Source organism: Fundulus heteroclitus, chromosome 9 (genome assembly GCF_011125445.2).
Source record: "Fundulus heteroclitus isolate FHET01 chromosome 9, MU-UCD_Fhet_4.1, whole genome shotgun sequence".
NCBI classification, from domain to species: Eukaryota; Metazoa; Chordata; class Actinopteri; order Cyprinodontiformes; family Fundulidae; genus Fundulus; species Fundulus heteroclitus.
In genome coordinates, this window is record NC_046369.1 from 38,555,718 (window position 1) to 38,566,874 (window position 11,157).

Consider the following 11,157-nt stretch of genomic DNA (forward strand, 5'->3'; position numbering starts at 1 on the left):
CAATCACAACTGGAACAACAAATATGACAACCAGGCTGAAGTGTGAACATGTGTTCACACACACATACACACACAAATGTGCCATTTAAACCCCCGTGAGGACTGCCATTATCATCAATAATGTTATTTATGGCGCTCCTTCTGAGCACTGGGAGAAAGATAGTGGAGCAGCTTTTCATAAAGTCTATAATGGGTCCCTAATGGATTTGTCAAATTGACTAGGGAGGAGAAGAGCTGCTTAGAGGGACGGAAATGGACCCAAAGTGGTCTTTGATGAGCGTATGTATGACAAAACACACGTGTATAGGATTTTTTTCTCTTTCGGCTAGTTTACATGTCTGGCATGTTAAGCTTTTTAGCTTTTCTTATATTGTCTACTGCTGCCGTACCAGCCTTGTAAAAGTAATCATATCACCTGATTTTATTTTACGTTTTACACTTCAATGTCTAGGTTTAACATAGATTTTCTGTAGGGTTCCATTTGACATGTCAACACAAAGTCATGCACAATTGTGAAAGTGGTAGAATCCATACATCCAGCATTCTTTTACAGACAAAAATCCTTTGGGGTATGTCCTGCTAGTTTTGTCCATTCTTCTTTGCAAAACATATTGAATAGAAACAGTTATTTCCAAATTGTAAATTGCAATTTTCATATCCCTCCCACAAGATTATTAATTGGATTTAGGTCTGAAAATATTTTGAACCATTCTAATACACGTAACGCTTTAATTAAAACTATTGCATTATAGCTTGGGCTTTATGCTTGGAGTCATTGTCCCCAGTCTGAAGTCCATTTGAAGGTTCTGGAGGTGTTTTAAATCTAGAATTGCCCTTTAATTAGCTCTAGTCATCTTCCCTGTCTCTGCTGAAGCACAGCACCTCCACATCTTAAATCTGCCACCATCTATTTTTCATCTTGTAGATGGTGTGTTCAAAGTAATGTGAAGTCTTTTGTTTCCTTTATATCTCCTACATAGTTTGTGGAAAAGTGCAAATGTGACTTCTTATAGCTTCCTTTTAATAATGTCTTTATTGCTATCCTTCCGACAGATTCTGTTGACTTCTGCAGATCATCTCAAGTTGCAACATGCCTCTTGGCAACATTCTTATATGGGTAATATCACAGCAGTCCTTAAATGTTTGTCTATGTGCAGAATTTACAATTTGGATGATCAATAAAGCCATAATTTGTTTAAAAACATTCCATTGTTGCTTGTCAGGTGTTGGCCATGTGGACCTCTGAGACACATCAAAGACCTGGTTACTTTCTTTACTCTGAGTAAATAAAGTTGGAAGAGGCTGGTGAAGATTCTCAGTCATCCAGGTCATGGTCATTCCAAAAAAAGTAAAAAAACAAAGCAACTGGACTTGTTGTCTGTTCCGATGTAGTATAAAGCTTGGTACTCCACATAAACTCCAGACTTTTTGAATTGAGAAAGCTTCCTGGAGAGGAAGCGAAACGTTTTCAACTACGGAAAACAAGTCCAGTTGCTTTGTTTTTTACTTTTTTGGAATAAAGTTGGAATAGTTTTAAGATTCACTGCTCCTCGGCTGTGGAACCAACTCCCTGAAAACCAGGGATGTGCAGAAAATCTTGCTAAACATGTTTATTGCAGATTTTCCATAAAGTCAATGATTACTTTACCATTTAATTCAATGTCTTATTAATTAAATTGCTTTAGTATTGTATTTTAATAATTTCTTATGTGATGTGAACATTTAATACTGTCTTGTTTTTTGTTGTTTTTCATGTTATTTTCTTTCCCTCTGTTCTGTAATTTTTATGTAAAGCTCTTCAAATTACTTTGTGCAGCAATGGAGCTCTTTAGATAAACATTCCTTTGCTTTAATTAATGTTCTCCTTGCCAGGCTAGTCAGTGTAGATGGACAGTCATGTCTTGGTAGGTTTTTCCAAATCGACCAAACTTTTTTTTTTTTTCATTGTTCAATAATGGAATGAACAGAGCTTGGTAAAATGTTCAAAGTTTGAGAAGTTTAAACTCCCCAAGTTATGACTTTTATTCTGCAACACTGTTCGCTTGTCTGCTGTTGGACATTTCTCATCATAACTCACCACATGAAAGGCCTAGAAAACTGAAACCTTTTTCATTTTAAAGCACTGCTGAACACAGCCATACATGCTTCATCCTGTTAGGACTTTTTCATCTTACTCAACTTTAAATTTGTCGACAGCTAAAACTCTGGCCTGTTTACTGGGTTCCTTGGAAAGTTCCTTTGTAAGATCTGCCTTACTTCTTTGTGAAAACTTTATTAAAATCATGTATCTTTCTTCCATTTCCCCTTTGTCACCACTTTATGTTGATGCACTGCATAAAGTCCCAATTAAATACATTTATTTTAAGAAAGCTCTTAACAGTAAATATTTATTTCTGAGCAACTTCTTAACACACATTTATTTTTATTTAAGTCTTAATTTAGAAGAAGTTGGAGCTCTTACTGACTTTCTGCTCTTTGCCATGGCATGCTGTCATACATGACTCTGGGCTGTCACACAGACAATTGTTCAACGGTTGCAGACTCAGCTTCATCTCCTCTGAAGTGTAATTACACTCTTCATCTGAGGCACTCACCACACACCAAGGATCATGTCAAAAGCATTCAGACACTTGCATACAACATTGTTTCCTCCAAACAAAAGAGCACGCTAACATTTTCTGACGACCTAACCTGAAAAGGATTCCTGGAGATTATTTGATCACTTCACTTCAAGCCTTTTTTGTTGATGTTGAAAGGAATATCAGAGGAGACCAATGAAAATGAGCTTCAGCAAGAATCTTTTATTCTTGTACTTTATAGCAAAGTCTTGCAATAGAACCTGATTGGGTTTGACTTACATTTAGTTCCCTTTTTGCAGTGTAGACCTATTTCTAAGCTACAATTTCTTTCAAAAATCTTTGTGGTTTAAAACCAACTATATTTGAAATGTTATTTTAGAGGCTTCACACTCTGATTTTAAATCTTTTCAGATTTTCCATAAAGTTAATTATTACTTTACCATTTAACTCAATGTCTTATTAATTAAATTGCTTTAGTATTGTATTTTAATAACTTCTGATGTGATGTGAACATTTAATACTGTCTTGTTTTTTGTTGTTTTTCATGTTATTTTCTTTCCCTCTGTTCTGTCATTTTTGTGTAAAGCTCTTCAAATTACTTTGTGCAGCAATGGAGCTCTTTAGATAAACGTTCCTTTGCTTTAATTAATGTTCTCCTTGCCAGGCTAGTCAGTGTAGATGGACAGTCATGTCTTGGTAGGTTTTTCCTCCAAACAAAAGAGCACGCTGACATTTTCTGACGACCTAACCTGAAAAGGATTCCTGGAGATTATCTGATCACTTCACTTCAAGCCTTTTTTGTTGATGTTGAAAGGAATATCAGAGGAGACCAATGAAAATGAGCTTCAGCAAGAATCTTTTATTCTTGTACTTTGTAGCAAAGTCTTGCAATAGATTAGTATTGTATTTTAATAACTTCTTATGTGATGTGAACAGGCAGGCAAAACAATAAAAAAACAAACTAAATCCATAATGAACAGAATACTGAATAATGACAAGAAACAAAAAGGAAAGAACAAAATCTATAGACAGTACTAAAAAAGGTGAAAACACGGAAAGATGCACAATCCCTAGGAACCTAAACTTACAATATACCTGGGGATCGTAACATTAATCCATTGTCCCTGAGTCACACTAACATCTTTCCTGACTTTTTTTCAATCTCTCTTTCTCCTCCTACACCATGTAGAAAACTGTGACATGACACTTTCGCTTTAAGGCAGCTGCATTTCCCTTACTGTGACTATTGATTATTGTTAACTCCCAGACTTTTTTTTAATACCCCCAATTTTCAACTGTCAATTTTGGCAGCTAGCACTTGAAATGCAAGCCACCAGAATTTACAAAGACTCCTGGATAGGTGTTGAAACGTTTTCAGAAAAACTGAGTGAAAGTCCATTTGCCTCCAATTTGAGCCTGGTAATGGACAATTGCCACAGGCTCAGTAAAGGAGTCTTTCTATCACTATTCTCGACAGTATCAACAATTTAATCTATTTAATAGTATGTATTCAAAATAACTTACGTCTGGTGGGACTCCATTTATCTTCGGCTCCCTATTTTCTTACTGTGGATAAAGGCTACCAGTTCAACAACAACAACAACAACAAAGAATTTAAGTCTTGCAGTTAGTTAAAATGTAAACATTTAATGAAAAGATTTGAACACATTTACAAGTGGTTTACTGTAGAAATAAAAAACCTAGAGGTGTCAAGATACCACAACATAGAAAAAAGATCTTGCTGTTATTTTTCATTGAAACACAGCACCTAGAAAATGTTTTCAGTTTGGTAAAACTCAAAAACAAAAATAGAAATGACACAAAAAGTGGTGTGACACTTTCCACTTTGCAGCAGAACCAACCGTGACAACATTCACTAATGGTTGTAAGTGGAGCTGCAGCTGGTCTGCAAAGCGTTTTTTAAACCTGTGGAAGTGGTCGTTGCTTTGGCCATATTTGTGCATCAATCCCTCAATGATATGCATATGGGTGACTCTGATATCTGCTCTGTGGCTGCCGTGTCCCACTCCGGTGAACTTTGCCAATAAGCACTTTATAGCCATGCAGGATTTGAACCCAAAATGCCTCTATCAGATATGACAAGTGTCCTATCAGTGCACCACAGCAGTTTAGGAAGCTGCTTCGGCATCATGCTCAGTCAGCAAAACCATGTCAGTTCACTGCACAAACATAACAAAGCCATGGCTACAGTCACAGTCTGTGACAGCAATAGCCAAACTTGTCATCCAATCCCTCCAGCCACAAACACTGCTTCATTCACTATCGGCCTTGGCAGCAGTCCACAAGAGACCTAAGCTAATTAGGGCTGCTTATTAGAATAGCAGCTGAGCGGTTTATGCAGACTGTTGCTGTGGTCATAACCAGAGAGGGTCTCCAACAGAAACAATGTTATACCACACCTAGGCCTCTCGTTCTGTTAAGTCATTGATGATTTTGGATCAAGAAATTCCTAGCTACATATTTTGCTCATTAATAAGTAGACTAAAAGCATTTCCCTCTATATTCCCACAGAGGGGACGTGTTGAACCCGTCCCTCAGGGAGCAGTGTGCTGCCACACTGAGAGGAACACAGGGAGAAATCTGTGGTCAGGGGTCTTGCTCATGGACCCAGAGTCACACTGAGATTTAAACTAGTGACCGTTTCAGCCTCTCTAAAACACTAACACCTGGCTCCCTAACCACTAGGCCACCACTCCCGCAAACCAAGTACAGTTAAAAAGAAAAATGTGGTAGTTGTATAACAAAAATTGACAATAAATAAATAAATAAATAAATAAATAAATAAATATAACCATAGCGTTTTAATGGAGCATATCATGTTTTAAATAGTTCAATTTCTCATCAAAAAATACTTCTCTTCTTCTTCAATTAATTTATACATTTTGTTCATGTCTTCTTTCATACCCGTCACTGGGGTCTCTTAATCTTTTTGGAATTTTTGGATTTCTTTGAGAATCATCTCCAGCTAAAACCATCTAACGGCACAGGGCTTGAATTTTGCAGCATTCAGGATTAGTTCTGGTCTTCTGTTATGCATCTAAAAATGTAGCACTCAGCTTTTTTCTTCTCTGAACTTTATGTTATTGATAAAACCATTCTTTGCTGTTTTTGGCATTTGGTTTCCAATCATATTGAAACTTAGAGTCATGATAAATTTACATTATTTCAGGGTGTAGATAGATCTATGTTGTCAGGAGTCTTGTGACTTATGCGGCTATTAAACGTTTTAGATCTGTTGTTTATTTTGGATGCCTTTTATGCAGAACTGGTAGTTACACAAAAAAAAAAAAAAACAGTTGGCTTCGTAGAAATGTCTCCTGGTATGAAATTGTCTATATCACTTTGGTTATAGAAAAAAATTAATTCTCATTTAGACTACAAAATGTTTTTAAGGACATTTGAAAGAGACTGCTTTTTGTTGTTTAACTGGACTAACTAGCTGTTTTTCTTTAAATACAAATAAAACTGGTTTAAACCATGCTGTATTTAAGTGCTTGCTTGATAAATATTGGATGTGACAAATAATAAAGAAAGTGAACTATAAAAAAGATTACTAATGAGCGAAATATACATGGCATTTTAAAAATACTAACACCCTTACCAACCCACACCATCCATGTTATTATTTTTCTTGTCATTTTAATACCAGCATATGACTCTTTCTAAAATATGTCTCAAGCTACAATTGTGTAAGTCATTATTAGTATACTTTACTTTTGGTTATATATTGTAAACAAACTTTTAAATATGCTTAGATTACTTTGATATCTACCAGTGCTTAGCTGATACAGGTTGCCCAGATGGTGTACTGCAGATTTTGACAAGGGCTGCTTTTGCAACACATGTTGACTGAGGAATCTTGGAGAAAACACCAATCTAAAATGACAATATGATATTTTTTTCTAACTGCTTAGATTTGAGCCATCTGAGCTCTTCTGGGCCCCATTTCAGAAAGCTGGGTTAGTGGAGATTCAGATAACTTTCTGGGTAACTTCCTGCATATCCTGGCTTGTACATTTCAGAAAGCTCAGAAACCTTGACCCTGAGTCAAATTATGACAACAAATTACTCTGCGTAACAACCCTACTACAGAGTTTTTGGGCAAACTCTGAGTTTTTCCTTCATTTTAGCTAAGATCTGCACAAGGAAGTTTTGGAAAAGGCGTGTCCATTTTTGGAATAGCCTGTATGCTGGAGCGCAAATACTCAACAGAAAATTCTGTCGGCTAAGGCAATCAGACCATGATTAAATGTCTTATCATTTCTGTAATAATATATTTTCATGTGTTGCCATTTTTCGGTGCTCTCAGTGATTTATCTTAATATTCTCAGTCTGCACATTGCTCTTATAATACAAGGAGGGGACGCTCTTAGTTCTGAGGAAAAACTTATTTGTGCAGCTCTTCTTTTTTATGTCAACAGCAGCTTTTTAATGACAAAGGAGATGCAGAAAATCTTTCAGATTTTCAGATTGTATGTCATGCTGTCAGGAATGTTACTGCACTCAGTTAAAGTAGAGATTAATGGTTTTCCTTTGTCAGAGACCCACAAGATTACTAAAAGAACTACACGGAATGAAAGCAATACTTTATTCTGTGTCAAATTTTAAGACTTCCAGCTCTAATTTTCCATTAATTTAACCCCCCAGCAGATTAACCATTGTTTTGACTGTGTGCCTGTTTTTGTGCTCATTGCATGTTTCCACCTGGAACAGTGATGATATCACTCAATATGTCCTCTACATCAGGTTTCTGAATAATAGGCATGCTAGTTCCACTTGAACCAAAAAACTACAGGCCCATTCAAAGGACGAGTTTACGCCTTAATGCTTTTGCTTCTGGCTGGCGACATAAAGACAAATCCAGGACCTGTGGCTAACACAGCTAACAGTTAGCTAATTGTACAACCTCAGGCTACAGATGCCCATTCACCTTCTACTGCACAATCTGAATCTACAGGGCTGGACTGAAATGGATGGGCCTGTTCCTTGCCCCAGTGAGACGGAGTAGATCCCTGGTTTTGTGGTCTATGTGTTACCAGGAGGCTGATCCCAGATGTCAGTGTGTCGGTGTGCCGGCGGCCTCAAAGGCGGTTCAAGCAAGCGCAAGTCTATGTAGTTCTTATTCAGGTAAAATATTATTTAATACTTGAAATAATTTTTATAGAGTTCTCTTTTTCACTGTTTTGTTTGATTAAAAAGTATCAATAATGGTACCAATAAAATAAATAATAATATAAGCAACTCTAGATTAAATATATAGTTCAACAGATTAGGCACAGTATTTTGGCAAGAAACCAGTCAGTTTATGTACCCATAGTTCATGTATAATAAACACTTATCAATGAGTTATAAAGTGTTTACAGATAATTAATAACAGGGATTAATTCATGCTAAGAACTATTTATTAGCCATCTACAAAGGGAGCCTTATTGTAAAGTGTTTTATTTCTGGGTTTTATCCTTTTTATGCTCTATTTGTTATTAAAAAAACACATTTGTGTATATTTACCACAACAAGCCCACCTGACTAGAAGTACGATATTTTGCATATGATAAGTGTCATGATTTGTCTTTGGATGAACCCGGACAGAGCACGCACACACAGAGCTGAACTTGAGAGTTTATTGTAACAGTGGATGAATTATGGCATGTGGAACCAGAGATGGAGGACTGAACTGGAGCAGAGGTGTAGATGTGTGCAGGAGCTGGCAAGCAGGACCAGAGACATGGCAGAGAGGGTACTTGGAGACCAGAGTAAGCAGCAGGATCCACAGCTTGGCAGAGAGTAAACCAGAACCCAGTAGCAGGATCCACAGCTTGGCAGAGAGTAAACCAGAACCCAGTAGCAGGATCCACAGCACGGCGGAGAGAAAACCAGAGCACAGTAGTAAGATCCACAGCACGGTAGTGAGGGAACCAAAACCCAGTAGTAAGATCCACAGCACGGCAGAGACAAATACTTGCTGGTCAGAGTTACAACATTATATATATCATGGCTGGATGAATACTGGTTGATCAGAGTCACAACAGGATGTCTAGCTAGGCTAGATGAATACTGGCTAGTCAGAGTCACCACAGGATGATCAGCTAGGCTAGATGAATACTTGCGGATCTGAGTCTCAACAGGATAGTTGCACAGATGAGGCTGGATAATTCCACAGTTGCTGGGGATAGACACAGAAGCTTGACAGATTAAGTCCAGGAGGGTAAGCATGGATGCAGTTGGTAATATCAACGGCAGGCTGAGGTTACTGGAGCACAGGAGAGGCAGGTATACCAACTGTTGGTGAGGCTTAAGTCAGAGAGGTGTCTAATTGGTCCAGCAAACAGGCAGAGGCAAGCTAGTGATAGTGGCAGGACAGGAAGAATCCAGTAAAAGGCAAAACTTAACTTGAGATGCAGAGGTGGTAGGGTTCCAACAGTAAGCAGGGAGAACTCAGGAAGACAGGCAAGGAGTAGTGGAGTACTGAAGACAAACTGACAGAGAAGTGAGGGCAGAGGAAGGCTTAAGTAGGGAGGCTGGCAGGTGAAGTGAGTTCTGACTAATTAGTGACTGACAGGTGTGACTGACTGCAGCAGGAGTGAAGGGAAAGCTGAGTGAGAGGGGAAGGAGGAAACTGAAAACTAACAAGAAATGAGGCCAGAACATAAATAAACCCTGACAATAAGTAATAAGTAAACAAGGAGAAGCGATGGAGGTGAGCGAGTCAGCAATGCCTAGTGGAAGTGCAAAAAGAAAGAGGTAACATAACCCTAGCCCTGTAGACCATGTTGATCTTCAATCATGCCAAGCTATCACTTTACTGCGAAGCACTGCTGGCTGGTCTACTGGCTCGCTCTAGCTGTGTCGATTGTCGGCATCTTGCTTTCTGATATTTCCAGCAGATAGCACAACAGTGCTTATGTCTGCTGATTGTTTTCTGTGCCAAATTATTTTCTGGCTCACAGAGAACTAAATAAACATTTTCAGGATGAATATTTGGTATATACTTTATATATATATTATTTTGAAGATGATTTTATATTTTGTTTGTTAATCCAAAGATAACTCCACTTTAGGATGAGTCCAGGAAAACATGTCACCATGTCAACCTGTTAGACATGGTGCCTCCATGTCTAACAAAAACAACTGCACCATCCTGCCCAATAACCACTCCTGGTCCTTTCCATTCTGGGCTGTCCACTCGTTTGTAGAAGACTTTGTCTCCAGGTCCATATTGTTCGTCTGTGGGTCGCAGCTGTTTCTTTAGAGCTCTGCGTATTCTTTCTGAATGTTAAGCTTGTCTCTTCTGTAACATTTATAGTTAGTATACCCATCTGCAGAGAGGAGTAATTTTGACCATACAAACAATATAAAATTCGGTATGCTCAGCTGTGCCATTGAGGTTGCTATAGCACATTTTGTTTGGTTGATTAAATAATGTAGAATTAAGAATAAAGTATTATAATATACAGTACATTTGTCTGACTTGATAGTATCTGTCTTCTGAACACACTACTGTGAAGTAGCTATAAGGCCTACTAATATTACAGTTGGCAGTGAACATGAGCAACAGAATTAATGGAAAAAGTTTTCTGTCCATTGTTGTGGATTGTTAGATAACCATATTTGTTGTGCATAACCAAAGAGATGTGGGTAAATAGTCAGCAAATGTAATTGTGACACAATTAGCTTTTTTCCCCAACAATGACATTTTTTGAGACTTGACTTGAAATAACTTTTTCTGTTCTGTCTCTCTTTTTTCTGTTCTGTCTCTCTTCGAGGACAGTCATGTTTTTCTTCATTCAAGCTTTCACCCACCCCTCCCCCCTCACTTGCTTCTGCTTATGTCTCTGTCTTTCTGAGCACTTTCTTCATATCACCCAAACTCTGAAAAACCATGGATGTGGTAAGCTGGTGTCGCAATGCCATTGATACATTTTTTTGGACGGATAGGCAACAAAAGGGGGACCCGTCCGGTCCCGATTTGACTCATTTTGTGAGATACACCCTATATTCTTGGATGGAAAACAGTGTGTCTTTCGACTTTGTCATACCTGGACGTTTGAAACGTTTGCATATTCGGATTCAGGATATACAGCGGATTTGGCCTTGATCAGTCTACCGGCTGCATATGACACGCTCACTAAGGCGGTGAACGGACAGACCTGGAAGGTGGAGGAGCAGAGCCGAAAAGCTGGATGTGCTGGAACACAGACTGGCTTTGATGGTTGTACTCAAGGGGAGATAGGATAAAATCTGGAAGTGAGATGCAGAAAAGCCCAACTAATTTTGGAATATTGGATTTGCCATTTGGAGCCAGCAATGACTTAAAGCTGGCGGAAAAAAAAGTCAGTGCAGCTTGTCTCATAACAAATATAGTATTTGGACAATGCCTTCCCTATCTAATCACTCCTGGATTGTTATGGCGGAGAGAGCTCAGAACTCTCCCCTGCTACCCTCTCCCTTGCTGACATCTGCGGATGCTTTCTGAACTGTTGGCCGGCTGATGACATCAAGAACAATGGCCTCTGGAGAGTGTTCATGGAAATATAAACACTTTCACCCAAACAGACAC